Consider the following 15,936-nt stretch of genomic DNA (forward strand, 5'->3'; position numbering starts at 1 on the left):
TTACAATACTGTATTAACATTCACGCACAAACTCAATATTTAATGCCATGTAAGTGAAGAGAGAGAGAGAGAGAGAGAGAGAGAGAGAGAGATTTTTTTTTTGTGTGTGTGTGTGTGTGTGTGTGAAATCACACACACAAAGAAAAGCTGAATGCTCCAAATGACTGCAAAGTAGAGGTTCCCTAGGTGCTTTTTAAGTTCTGAAAAGGTATCTATAATTGCAAGGTTGAGGTAAAGAAAGAAATGAAAGAACATACAACCTGAGACTAGGGTACTTATACCAAGCATGAGGAAACTGACACTGGCTGAATGATGTATACACAGAATTTGAATAGATCATTTATTTGCTGGGGTATTTATTTATAATTGTGATGACAGTAGTAATTACTGGTGAAATAGAATTATGTGTTAAGATCTCAGAAATGACTTATTTGAAGCCAGAGGGAATGGTCACATCTGTAATCCCAACAACTTGGGAGGCTAAGGCAGAAGGATGGCAAGTTTCAGACTAATCTCAGCAACATAATAAGATCTTGTCTCAAAATTTAAGAAAATAAAATAAATAAATAAAAATGGCTGGGGATGGAGCTTAGTGGTAGACTGCCCTTGGGTTTAATTTCCAATATTGTAAGTAAAGATGAAATAAATAACAATAAATACATAAGAGAAATTACTTATGACTTATTTGTATCTTAGTTCTCTATCAGAGTATGTAGATACATTATATCAGGATTTAGTGTTAGAGTCTCCATCCTGGTGTGCTTAACTGATTCCATAATTGAGATTTATATACTGACACACAAATGGAAATTAATGACCAAATACTTGCCAGTGGTAGAACTTGCAGGCTAATTAATTGTTATCTAAGTTTAGATAGCAATCACTTGCTATGTGAAATTAGATAAACAATGGGCTCATGGGAATTTGAGCTTTCTACTCCTCCTTTTGGATTTTATGTTACAAGATTTAACAAATGTGAATAGAGAATGTCCAATTATTTTTGCATTTCAAATAGCAACTATTATAGTGTAAGTATTTCCCATATAATATTTGGAGCACACTTATACTAAAACTATTGTGTGTTTTTCCCTGAATCCAAAATTAATTGGGCATCTTGTATTTTATCTGGCAATTCTACTTTAGTCCCACTTGGGAGTATTTTTATTTCTGTTTATTTATGGTGCTGGGGATAAAACCCAGGCTTCATACATACTAGGCAAACCCTCTACCACTGAGCTACATCCCCAGCCTTGGGAATAAAATTTGATTGCAGTCATTTTTGCTGGAAGAAAGAGGATGCCTGGCTACAAGCTAGTTCATTGTTTGGACAGCACTAATTGAATTCTAGATCTGTTTGAAACAGTATCACTTTAAAATCTTTCTTATGGTGCTTCCTTGTGGTTTATCTAGTTATTTAACACTATATAAATTATGATTTTACTGCTTTTTATGTTCATAATGGTTATAACTATTTTATCTTAATAACCACTTTTATAATTGAATAACTGCTTATAAATTTTATAACACAACAGTAATTAAAAAACAACTACAACAACAACAAAAAACTTGAAGCCAGGTGCAGTGGTACAAGCTTGTTGTCATCCCAGCAATCAGGAAGCTGGGCCAGGAGGATCCCAAGTTCAAGGCCAGCCTGGGCAGTTTAAGGAGACCCTGTCTCAATTTTTTTTTTGAAAAAGGATTGTGATGTCACTCAGTGGTATAACACTCCTGGGTCAATTTCCCACTGCCCACCCCCAAAAACCAAACAAACCAAAAAACACACACAAAAAAATTAACAACCCTATAATTGTTTAAGTGCTAGAATAAAACATGAAAAAAAAAATTCTGACCAAGCCCAGCGGTACAGGCCTGTAATCCCTGCTACTCAGTAGCAGGAGGATTGCAAGTTCAAGGCCAGCCTTGATAACGAAGTAATATATAGTCTCAAAATAAATAACATAAAATAAAATAAAATAGTAAAAAGGACTTTTTTTTTTTGCGATATAGTTCAGTGGTAAAGCACTCCTGGATTCAATCCTCAGTATTCTACACACACATACAAAATTCTTTGACCTTTTTTTTTGAGTTAGAATACTTCTCAACTTCCAGTTTACATTACTGTGGAGACTTTATGGTAATACACATGGGGAGCAAATAATTTGTACTCTTTCTTTCAATAATATCAACTTTTACTGGGGAGATTTTGGAACATGTTTTCTTAAACTTCTATGCTCTTAAAAGTTTTTTAAACATGTTTCCTTTTATCTTGCAAGAAAATAAACTTTTAATAAAATTCAGGAATAAAAATATGTTAATGCATGGTAACTGACAGAGATATTTAGTACTTTAATGTTCAAATTGCATACAATTGCATAGCTATTATATAGAACTCTTCAACACTTGGAGTAATGTGCAGGATCAAGGTAAGAAGTTTGAGCTTTGAAGATTAAAACAGACCTTGGAGATTTTAAATTACTTTTTAATATTTAATATAAGAAGATGAAGGAAATGGATGCGGCTATGCTGAACTAATGTGCCAGACATAGAGTAGAGAAAATGATGAAGTGAACAGAATATAAAAAAGTTTAAAGATCAGATGTGGGGAAGTGGGGAACGGCAGTTAATAACAATTGTCCACACTGGAGAAGCAAAGGAGAAAACAAATTTTAAATGTTTGATTGTTAAATGAAGATTGAGCTGGGCACAATAGCATATCCCAGCAGCTCTGGAGGCTGAGGCAGGAGGATTGTGAGTTCAAAGCCAGCCTCAGCAAAAGCAAGGCACTAAGCAACTCAGTGAGACCCTGTCTCTAAATAAAATACAAAATGGGCTGAGGGTGTGGCTCAGTGGTTGAGTGTCCCTGAATTCAATACCTGGTACCAACTCCCAAAAATATAGAAGTAAATAAAGATAAATATATTCAAAGTATACAAAGTTATGATTCCATATACATATATATTATGTAATGATGACCACAATCAAATTAGTTAACACACCCATCATATTGGTGCTGCATATTAGATCTCCAGAACTTGTTCATTTATAAGCTGGAATTTTGGACTTTCTAACCAACATCTCTCCATTTCTGCCACTTCCTATGCCCTAGCAAGACTCTTCTGCTCTTGGATTCATGAGTTTGTGGTTTTTAGATTCCACAAGCAAGTGAAATCATACAATATTTGTCTCTCTGTGTCTGGCTTTTTTGGCCTAACATGTGCTCCAGGTTCATCCATGTAGTTGCAAGTGGCAGGATTTCCTTCCTTTAATGGCTGGATAACATTCCATTGTGTATATATACACTTTTAATCCATTCATCCATGAATGTTCACTTAGGTGGTTTCTTCATGTTTACTATTGGGAACAATGCTACAATGAATACCTTTGAGATATTGGTTTCACTTTCTAGGGGTGGGTGTATATATCCAGATAACAAGAACCCAACTAAAAGTGGGCAAAAGAGCTGAACATTTTCTAAAGAAGTTATACAAATGATGTAAAGGTATATGAAAGCTTTTCAACACCAACAGATCAACAGGGAAAGGCAAATCAAAACCAAAGTGAGTTTTCTAGGAATTCTTCTCTCTGATAACGTGGGCCTGAATGGACACTCTTTACTCTGTATTTCTTCATCCTATCTCATAATAATTATATGAATATGAAGTTCTCTAATTCTGGGAAGTTCTATCATATTGGTGGGGGAGGTGAAAGTAAGGAAATTATCTTAAATCTATGTGGATTTGGAAGTTGGATGAAAAGTGAACACTGAGATCTTTATCTATGAATCAAGTCTTCAATGGGATGTGATGGAACTAGGCAACAAGTTAAACAACTGTAGTAAGTTTTGGTTTTCCCCTGTCCTTTGTTCTATATCTTTTTCTGAGTATGTTGTAATTTTAAAAATCATCAACTGAGTAACCTTAGCTACATCATTACTACTTTCTTTCATTCTCTTGCCACGTTCTGAGAAAGAGGGGATATGAGTTCGTTGGAACTCAGAGTGACATATTCCCCTTGGAAAAACTTAGAGATGAAACATTTGTTAAGATCCTACAGTTTTAGCTGTTTAGATAAGTGATTCTATGTGACTTTTGCAAGAACCTTTAAGGAAAGTGCTGTATTACCATTTTATAAATTAAAGAGCGGTGCAGCAAAGTTAAGTAAGTTTATGACAGTCACAAAATCGAGAAAAGACAGTGCTTGGGAGTGAATATAGTCTGTGTGAAGCACAGTACTTGTTCATTTAACATTTGACTGATAACTTAAGTGGAAATGAAATGATTTATATTGTGGAAATTAAAATACAATTGTTTACACACACACACACACACACACACACCAATCATCCAAATTTGACTAGCAAGATAATTTAAATAAGCTAAAATTAGAAAAAAAAATCACCCATTAGTAGGGCCAAAGGTAGATGATGGTCTTTGACTGATTTTAATCCCCAGGATCCAAAAAATGAGTAAATAAATAAAATGTAGGGTGTTGGTTGACAGACAGGAAAAGTTGGTAAATGTGTACCAAGTAATTGATAGGAGACATAAGTTCTGGTGTTCTGTTGCAAAACAGGGTGACTACAGAAAACAATAATGTACTACTACTGTTTTTCAAAAAACCTAGAAGAAAGAATTCTGAATATTTTCATTACAAAAAACAATAAATGTTTGAGAAGATAGATATGCTTAGCTTGCATAGAACATTAAACAACTTACACATGTATGGAAACATCACATGTTACCCCATAAGTATGTATGATTTTTATGTGCCAATTAAAAAGTTTCAATTTAAAGATTATTTACATTAGTATTCTGTTCTATATTAAATACTTTTTAATGCATTATCACATTTAGCTTTTTTAATAACCTTCAGAGGTTGGTACTTTGTTCCACTTTAGCTTTGAGGAAATGATAAATTTGAAGGGATAAACAAGATCATAATGAAGAAACAAATAAAAAAAAAATAGGCAGAATTAGAATGGAAACTCTGCACGAATTCAACTCAAAGTGGATCAAAGACCTAGGCATTAGACCAGAGACCCTGGGCCTAATAGAAGAAAAATTAGGCCAAATATTCATTATGTCAGCTTAGAAACTGACTTTCTTAAAAGACTCCTAAAGCATAAGAAGTAAAATCAAGAATCAATAAATTGGATTGTATTAAACTGAAAAACTTCTTCATAGCAAAGGAAACAATCAACAATTTGAACAGGGAGCCTATAGAATGGGAGAAAATCTTTGCCAACTGCACCTCAGATAGAGCATTAGTCTCCAGGATAAATAAAGAACACAAAAAAACTTAACACCATAAAACAAATAATCCAATCAATAAATGGGCAAAGGAACTGAGCAGACACTTCACAGAAGAAGAAATACAATAGGTCAATAAATAGATCAAAAAATGTTCAACTTCTCTAGCAATTAGAGAATGGAATTAAAATGACACTGAGATTTCATCTAACTCCAGTCAGAATGGTAATAATCAAACATAAAAGTAACAATAAATGTTGGTGAGGATGTGGGAAAAAGGTACACTCATACATTGCTGATGGGATTGTAAGCTGGACCAATCATTCCAAAAAGCAGTATGAAGATTTTTCAGAAAATTAGCAATGGAACCACCATTTGACCCAGTTATCCCACTCCTTGTTTTATACCCAAAGGACTTAAAATCAGCATACTATAGTGACATAGCCTCATCAATTTTTATAGCAGCTCAATTCACAATAGCTAAGCAATGGAACCAACCTAGGTGCCCTTCAACAGATGAATGGATAAAGAAAATGTGATACATACACATTGGAGTATTACTGAACCATAAAAAAATGAAATTATGACATTCACTGGTAAATGAATGGAACTGGAGACTATCATGCTAACTGAAATAAACCAAACTCAAAAACCCAAGGCCGAGCGTTCTCTCTGATATGCAGATGCTATAATAAGGTGGGGTGGGGTGGGGTGCTGGGGGTTGAAATTTATTGGATTAGACAAAGGGGAATGAAGGGAAGGGAGAAAGGACAGGAATAGGAAAGACAGTAGAATGAATGAGACATACATTTCCTACGTTCATATATGAACATATGACCAATTTAACTCCACATCATGTACAACCACAAGAAGGGGAAGTTATACTACACATATGTAAAATATATCAAAATACACTCTACTGTCATGTATATCTAAAAAGAATGAATTAATTTTTTTTTAAATAGAAACCCTGCCTGTCTGACTGGAGAGACTGTTTTCTTAATAATCCAAGTATATAAATTATTTTGTTCACTTGGTGCTTGGTAGGAAGCAGAGACTTTGAATTTAAATTGATTCCCACAAACTTGCTTTAGGGAAAACCTTGAACTATCTTGTCTTCAAACTCAAAAATACTCTTTGTAGAGCTTTTTATCTAGATAAATCTGCTTCTCCAAAGGAAATAAAAAATAGTTACTTTTAATAATAATAGAAAAATATTTTTCACAAAAGATGTTAGGTTTCCTTGGTTACAAGGTACAGAACAAACTGTTGGGAGACAATTCTCCATGGGTCTTTCGCTTTTCTGCTCACCTAGGGAGAAGAGGCACCTTTGTTCCAGAATATCCTCTTTAGTGTTTCTGTGGTGATCAGGATTAGAAAAAAAAAGATATTGCCTTTACAGAGACAGCTATGCTTATGGTCCCTATAAACTCTTTAGACTGCCTATGTGGAAGCAAAAATTGTGCTAGACAATGTTAAACAGGAAAGAGAGGCTTTATCTAAAGGTATTACAATAGAGGAAAGGCAGAACTGTCTGAAACAGGCAACTCCATCCAAACAAAGGTTAGAAAGTTTCTTCCTTCCTCTCATTCTGTTCTTTCTTCTCTCCTTCCTTCCCCCCTCCCCCCGCCCAGCACAGTTGCCCAGGCTGACCTTAAACTTGCAGTCCTTCTGCCTCAGCCTCCTGAGTCACTGAGAGTATATGAATGTACCAAGAAGCACAGATCAAAAAGTCTTTAAAGGCTAGGGTAAGCCCGTAGGAAAGTACTGAAAGACATGAAGCCATTTGTCTTTACCAAATGACTTTATAGAAAGGAAAAAAAATAAATTTTCAATGTCTTTATGATACAAGGTAGCTTTGTAATGAAAAGGTCCGGCGAACGCTGGAGGAAAAGACCACCAAGAGACTGTCTCATGCAACAGCAAAGGGTTTATTGGGGGTCCAGCATGCTGGGGCTCAGAGCTCACTTCAGAAGAGCAGAGAACAACGAGCCCCAAGAACAACTTAAGCAGAGTTTATATACATTCTTTGGAGAGGGCAGGGACTCTACATACATCATAGCCTCCCTTAGCAAATCACTGTACACCTCGGGAAAATCAAATAACAACTCTTAAACATGATTAGTACATTCACTGGCGGGAACAGGTCGGGCGGGGGTGATAGGTCAGTCCTAAGGAGGGGTATACATTCAAACTGATTGGTTTAAGCCCTAAGGTGTATACATGCTGAACTGCATGGTCTCGGGGAGGAGGTGGTTAAGCTACTAGGTGGTCAGGGGAGATTTCCACACACATCTAATGGGCAGTTCCGGGAATTGTTTTAACTGCCACAGGAATTTCAGGTTCTGAGTGCAGCTTAGAAACTACAAAACCTGGTCCTTTACATTTTAATTTCAATTTCTTTTATCCTTTCAGTAACTGGTAGCAAGCATCCCACTGCAAGTTAGGATCCTACCCTGGCAGAGATAAAGGTACTATCTTCCTGGATGGTGACATTTCAAAGGGATGGCTCCTGGGTGTTTGAGGAAGACTCCTTTAATTTTAAAATTAACAAATGGTGTTCAGAGAGATTTGCATCTTTCTAAAGATGAGAAAGAATTTACAGGTATAAGTTTTTAAAAGAAAATGTTGTGAGAAAAGGGAGATCAGGAGACAAGAACCTGGAAGAAGCCTGTCTCACATTCAGGGAGCTATTCAGGTTGTCATGGCCACTCAAGCTCTGTGTGCCTCTCCTGAGCACACACGACTGGATTTACAAGTGTCACTCAGAACTTTCCGTGTTTCCCTTGAAGAGTTGAGACTTAATCCAAATTTTGACACTCTGGCTACTGCTATTAACTGTAAGAAATAAACCATCCTTTGACTTTGGCTGTAGAGACTTCTACCAATGTGCATGAACTGGTAGCAGAACAATTTCTCAACTTGCAACAAATGTAAAACCTCACACTCTTTATAGTTCTTGACACTAAACATGTTGAATTTATGTAAACAAACTAGGATACTTTTTGGAAGGTTTCTGGAAAGCTACTGTACTTGAAAAACAGCTTCATAATTGATGGTAACAGAAACAGATCCACTGCAAAAATATCTCAGCTGTAGAATCTTGTTAATTATTTCTTTGGGGAATTAACATTAGATGATTTCCAGTTCTTTCTGTTTCTTCTCCAAATTTTAAATCCTAGATGAGAGAAAATGATTTGTCTCATTGGGGTTGCAAGCTTGAACCTGTGGTCAAGGTGATAAGTTCCTGTAGTTCACTGTCCTGCACTGGGTTAGTCAGAAAAAAAAAATATCTCTGAAAGAGGGATACTGAACAAATTAAAAACAATAGATCTCCTTTAGATTTCATTGCTGGGTTTTAAAGCATGTGTACCTATGCTTCAACATACAGAAATATATCTTCCTTTACATGATTCCACCGATGTCCATGCTTAATCTAAGTAAACACTACTTAATTAGTGCCCACACAGTATGAGTTATTTTTCTAGTCAAAGGAACCATGGATAAACAAAAGTAAAGAATCCTGCCTTTCCAGGATTTGGGGGAAGAGGTATACTCATACATTGTGGTGGGACTGCAAATTAGTACAGTCATCCTGGAAATCAGTATGGAGGTTCCTCAGAAGACTAGGAATGGAACCACCATATGACCCAGATATCCTACTCATAAGTAAAATAAGGAGTCCAGATTCAGAAAATCAAGGGTCAAGTGTTTTATCTCATATGTGCAAACTAGAACAAAGTAAGGGGAAAAGATGGGGGTCAGATATCACAATGATAGAGGGAGTGGAGTAGAATAAGGAGGTTGAGGGGGAGGATAGAGGGAGAGGAAACGGGAGAAAACAGAATGAACTTGACAAAATCATACTGTGTGCATGTATAAATATACCACTGTGAATTCCACCTTTATATGTATCCATAGAGTACCAATTAAAAATAAATAAATGGGTGGAAGGAACACCAGTAGAGGAAAGGAAACAAGAGGAGGGTAGGAGGGAGGAAAAAAGTGGGAAGGGGGTTCTGGGACTGAAATGTAGTAAATTAAATTTTATGCATATGTGATTATGCAAAAATGAACTCAACTATAATGCATAAATATAATGAATGCACTTATAAAATTAAAAAAGGAGTCTGGCTTTGTTCCATAGTGCACAGAAAGGGAAAAATTACACAGGATAACACAGAATAAATTAATAAGTGATGTCTAATATATTAGAAAGTAATACATGCTATGGAAGGAAGTGGAGCAAGTCAAAGGGAGTCGAGGTGATGGAGGAGACAATTCTAAATAGGATATTCAGGGAGGCTGCACCAAGAAATGAGGCTTGAAGCATAAACCATGAGCATTAAAGGAACATGAATGAGAAGGTTAGCAGTGGCACACATATCTGGGAAGAGAGGTTTGATTGTATACTGAATAATCAATACAAAAGCCCAAAGTCTACTGCATGCCTAAGGTGTTCTTGAAATTCCAAAGAAATGATGATTCTAACAGTAAGTGCTAGCAGAAGGAGTTAGAAGTTTCTAATCCATGGGGACTTATCCATGGACTTATCCAAGGTGACCAGCAAAGAGGGTGCTGAGCTATAGTAATCTAGGCAACTTGTAGGTTTAGTACAAGAGAAGAATAGAGAATTGACTACTGGTTCAAGTAAAATGAAGTCAAAGCAAAACATATTTATTATGCCCGTTGGGTGATCTTCCTTCTTAGTTTTTGTCATGGTATCATCTCAACATTATAAGTTACTGGATCAAGTGTAAAAATCCCAGCACAACCATCACACTGTTAAACAAAATAAAGACAATACAGAAGCAAGGAAAAGGGATTTTTTAAAAAATTGAATTACCATTAGAAGATATAATCCTCAGTTCTGCTATTGATATAGCAACATAACTTCTGCTTATTTATATTTGATTGATTCACTTGCTTTTATCATGAATTTTTATTTTATTTAGCTCAAAGTTATATGGCACTTATTTACAAATCTCATTCTTGAGAAACCAAGAACTCTTGAAGAAACAACCTTTCAGTGTCTTCCTTTGTTTCTAGGCATATTGGTGCAAGAAGGCATGAAGAAAAGATGCCCAGCATCTGATCACATCTTCCAATCTGCATAACATGTCTGATCTCTGGTTTCCCTCAGACAGTGATGCAGGTCAGACAGAGCAATACCATATTCCCATTGTTTTCTTGTTTGTTCAATAGCTTGGCAAAACTGAAGTTGCCAATTGGTCTCATTGATTCCATTATTGAAGAAGTATTCTTACTTTGGACCCCAAATCCTATAGACCAAATGGAAAGAAAAGATGGGGAAGATGATGGTTTGAACCTGGATATTACATATTGAGAGTTGATCCCTCTAACCTCCTAGGATTTCCACAAGCCCACCACCATGTAGCAACTACACTTTCAGGCCCTGTGTTTCTTCCACTAGAGGGCATACTTCTCTTTTATCAAACGCATCACACTGAATTCTCAGTAGGTCATTTCAACAAGTGTATGGCAGAACTGGGACAAAGAGGGAAAAACAAATAAAAACTCAGGATTAATGGATAAAGTAAGAATCTATTAGTGAGTGGTAAAAGCCAGTGGGCATTTATGAGGCACATAGAGAGCGTCTACCACAGCCAACGTGGCCACTGTGTTCCATCAGCTGGCTTAATATACACTGGGTTGGCTATGAAAGTGAGGGAATGGTAGGTAGTCTTGTTATAGGGCTAAGGCTGAGATGAAGCTGAGGCAGCCCGAAAGATTTCAGATATGTTGCTCAGAGTAATAGGTATGAGTTTTTGAGGAGGGATGGGAAAAAGGCAAAAAGGGACACTCTCAAGGGAGAGAATAGGTCTTCTTAGAGAGGAGAGGGACAGTGTGTCTCTCACTCTCCAGTCTTATTGGGGGAGTGTGTCCCAGGAAACTTCCCAGAGAATCCTGTCCAGGTCCACCTCTTGACTTTTGACTGACAACAAGATAACTTGAGACTTTCAAGTCTCCACTACCATGAAACCTCTAGGTCACTTTGGCTCATGCTGACCTGTTATAATTGCAACTTGTTCTTTCAGATTTTATGGGTGTGGGGAGGGGTATCTTTATCTCCCTGAGTTGTGTGATCTGGTCTGTGTCAGGGTCACAAAAGCCCCACCCCCTTCAGGATAACTCAGATTCTTTTTAGGAACAGCACAGGACTGCGTTTTTCCTGCAGATAACAGGTTGTTTGCTGGGGAATGTAACATATTCTGTTGACTTACGTTTGGCTGGAGGTAAATTGCTGGGGGTTTTTTTGTTTGTTTGTTTGTTTTTAAGCCTGTGCGGATCAGCCCAATGAGCCCAGTTTATAGAATTATTAGAATTATTCCCTTAACCTTATGTGCCCATTGCTTGTGTCTGTCTCTTTCCTATTATCCTCAGAATACGTTACCATAACTACTGCATTATTAAAGTCACTTTGTGCTTTGAGGTCCCACTGAACATGTATGTGGATACAATTACATTTACATTCAACGACTGTTCTTGCAGGTTTTTCTAACTCTTTTCCAAATGTCCTTGCTACCAATGTCTGATGCTCCCCCCAAATCTCCCCCCCCCCCAGGTTTCTGATCATTTGGCAAGGCCAGAGGAATTTTCCTGGATTTTCTTCTGTCTGTCTGCTTCCTCTGTCTGTTCCTCCTTTAAATCAGATGGAAAAACATTCTGTTTGAAGGTTTGTCCTCTGATGGTTCGGACCCCTTTCTGAGCACTCAGAGTCCATTTATTGGTACTGATATATCAAGCAGAACTATCTGTAAAGCAAGCTTTGGGTTTTCTTGCCCTGCGGCAGTCTGGCTGGGCACAAATGCCGCAGTCTGGCTGGGCACACAATCACGAGCCACCACACAGCTTGTAGATTCAAACAGCAACTCTTTATTCCCGAACTCACACCAGCCGTCTACGATCACGTTCTGGGGAAATCCACATTCTCTTCCCAAATCCACCTCCACTGGGCTTCTATCTCCAAAATATACTGTCTGAATCCCGTGAGAACTCAAGGGGAACTCAGGCAGCAGGATACGCCCTATTCCCAGCAGGAATAATCTTAAACCTTAAACCTGGAACCTAAACTGGGAACGCCCTAAACACGATTATCTTAAACTGGGAACACCCTAATCCGCCTTGGTCCTTGAGCAAGGTCACCTACATTCAATGTCACTGCAACATGGGGTACACTGGCAAGGAAATTGTCATACCTACTTAGCTAATGGCTCCCAGCATTGCCCAGTCATGTGATCATGGGGAACTCCCTTTAAAACCACAGTTGCAGAATGAAAAAAAAGAATAGAGGTACAATCTAAGAAAATGTGCTTTCCGGTACGAGTCATGTGCTTATATAATGTACTTACTTGTGTGTTTGGGATTTTCTATCCCAGTCACCTATACTTCCCTCAGTTAGTGACTGACAGTTCTCTGGACACCCAGTTTTGTGATTATATCTCTGTTGGTTTCCCTCAGCCCATTTAGTCTCTACCCAAAACATAATAATCCAGGGGTTCTTTATTTTATGAAAGAAACCTCATGTTAAAAGGGCCATGATCTTATTCTGACATAAGTGGGGTAGTATGAGCTTTTATAATTAATATTTAGATTGTTTAGTTTACTCATTAGTTTTTAAAACAATTAACTAATTTTACTACACAAAGGGTAATGTTTTATTTTTAAAAAAATTAAAATAAATGTACTTTGGGGATAATAAAATATCTCAAAAGAATCTTTTATATTTCAAACTGTTGGTGAAAACAATTCCACATTTTTAATGAGAATATTATTTAATATTTATCTCAATGTATGATTTCAGGGAAAAACATAAAATTTGAAATCCTTACAAACTCCCTGATAAGAAAACCTGATATACACTTCAAGTCAAAAATAAATAAACAAGTAAAACAAACTATGATTTTCCCTCTGGAGATGTGTAATACTAATTTCTTAGGTTACTTACGGAAGACAACAAATGCAACATGTTTCCTTTAAAATAATCACCAGGTTGCCGGGTCTAGTGGCACATGCCTATAATGTCAGTGGTTCAGGAGGCTGAGGCAAGTTCAACGTCAGCCTGAGCAACTTAGCAAGGCCCTAAGCAACTTAGCAGGTGCTGCCTCAAAAATAGATAGATAGATAGATAGGGCTGGGCATGTGGCTGTGTGGTTAAACACCCCTGGGTCCAATCCCTGATACCCCCCCCAAAAAAAAGATCACCCTCATTAAATGTAACATTTTATAGAACACTTCAAATCATCTTCCTTTTCAAGCTACAATTTGTTTATTATTGAAAAGATAACAGCATGTATGAAGAATCCTGCCAGAAGTATACTGACAGTTTTACTTTTCAGACTAATTGGACAGGTTTGGTGATGCAGGCCTGTAATCCCAGTGATTTAAGAGGAGGCAGTGTAATGCCAGATTTGTGGGACCCCAATAGACCTCCAGGATGCAATCACAGGAGAGTCTTTATTGCAAGCTTGAGCCTGGACTCACAACCTTTCCAATGCAGCGGTCCCAGGGAGTGAGTCCCACTCCTTTGTCCAGTGAGATTTTATAGGTTTTGGGGGGATACTGAAGCCAGATTTAAAGTTAGGTAGTCAGTGTAGTTAGGTAAATCGGGTCTAATACCGAGTGAAATCTAAAATGGAGGCCATGCTGACAATGATTCCAGGTGTTGGGAAAAGTATAAATGGCAGCCATACCCCAGAGAAAAAACCCCAACATGGCGCCTAAGCACCTCTTCTTCCTACCTTCTTCTTTTCTGCAGTGGCGCGAAAAGTTCCCGCCCCTGTGAACTCTCCCGCCGGCGCCAATTTCAAATCTCACTGGCGGGGAACCTTAGCCCCAATGAGAACTAATTCCTGGGCTCCGGAGCTGATATCTGAAAGAACTTGCCCATAAATGGGTTGCCTGCCATTTATCTAAGCCCTACCATCTCCCCCTTAGTTCTATATAAGCACACTGCTTTTTGCAATAAAATTGGAATTCTCCCGAGGAAGTGTCTTTGCGTGGGGAATTCTTTCATTTGGGAAACATAGTGTTACCGCTGTTGACCGGTGACGAGTCCTTGCTTCCCCAATGTTGAAGAATAACACCAAAGAAGCACGCCGAGGCAAGGTCAGAGTAGAAATTAGAAGTTTATTAAAGGACAGCAGAAAAGACTTCTCCCGGAGGAAGAAGGGGACCCAAGAGGTGGAATCCGTGGAAGGGATGTTGTCTCCCCTTTTTATAGTTTTGGTGATGGAATGTAGGTTGGAAGGCCCAAGGGGTGGGACACAGGTGGGCCAAAGAAGTAATCTGGTCAGGAAGGACTTCTGAGTCAGCACCTTTTTGCTGGGGGCTGTTCATTAACATTTCTTTGAGGTGGACTTTGGCCTAGGGCCTTTTCGGGACTTCCATGAGTTGTCCTGTGTTTTCCCTGAGTCATTCTCCACATGGTCTCCATTTTAGATTTCACTCGATATTAGACCGATTTATCTAACCACACTGACTACCTAACTTTAAATCTGGCTTCAATAGGACAACTCATGGAATGTTAATGAAGTCCCAGAAAAGCCCTAGGCCAAAGTCCACCCCAAAGGAATGTTAATGGAACCCAGGAAACAGCCCCCAACAGATTTGGAGATAGCCCATCCCAAAGAAGTGATAATGAAGTCCTTCCTGCCCAGATTACTTGTTTGGCCCACCTGTGTCCCACCCCTCAGGCCTTCCAACCTACATTCCATCACCAAAACTATAAAAAGGGGAGACAACCGCACTTCCATGGATTCCACCTCTTGGGTCCCCTTCTTCCTCTGGGAGAAGTCTTTTCTGCTGTCCTTTAATAAACTTCTAATTTCTACTCTGACCTTGCCTCGGCGTGCTTCTTTAGTGTTATTCTTCAACACTGGGGAAGCAAGGACTCACCGGTCAACAGTGGTAACAATACTCTATGTGTCACAACATCACACAGCAAATCATTTCACACCGCAGGAAAATCAAACAACAACTCTTAACATTGATTAGCACATTCAATGGCGGGGACAAGTTGGGTAGGGGTGATTGGTTAGTACAAGAGGGGGATTCCTTTGAACTGATTGGTTTAAGCCACGAGGGGTGTACGTGCTGAACTACATGGTTTCCCAACATGTTATCAACCACCATAAACTACTTGGGGGTCATCTGGCATCCCAGGTATTTTCCCTGTCTCATGCTGATTGGTGGTTGCTATGGGGTTGCTATGGGTCCCCACCTAGCCTGACTGAGTCAGGGACACCTGGCGCAGCAGCTCTCTCCTGGTATTTGTAGACAAACAACTCAGCAGGGTGGGTATGTGCTTAGGAGTGCTCTCTGGGTTTTTCCAAGGACAAGGGTCACGCCCCTTCCTTGGACAGGCTTTGAGGTAGAAGCTGTTTTCAAAAATGGAGTCAAATCAGTTTTTCAACAAGAGGATCACAAGTTCAAGACCGGCATAGGCAATTTCAGGAAACCCTGTCTCAAAAAATAAAAAGGTCTAGGGATATATTTAAGTGGCAGAAAAGTGCTCCTGGGTCCAATCCCTAGCACCAAAAATAAACCAAACAAACAAAAAACATAATTTGACTTTCCTACTTTCCTAGTGAGAAAATTGTTACTGCCTGCTTCCTCGAATGCTGAAGTATAACACCAGAGAAGCACGCTGAGGCAAGGGTAGAGT

The sequence above is a fragment of the Marmota monax genome, unplaced genomic scaffold (genome assembly GCF_021218885.2).
Source record: "Marmota monax isolate L192 unplaced genomic scaffold, Marmota_monax_Labrador192_F-V1.1 WCK01_AAM20220418_F8-fsc00145, whole genome shotgun sequence".
NCBI classification, from domain to species: Eukaryota; Metazoa; Chordata; class Mammalia; order Rodentia; family Sciuridae; genus Marmota; species Marmota monax.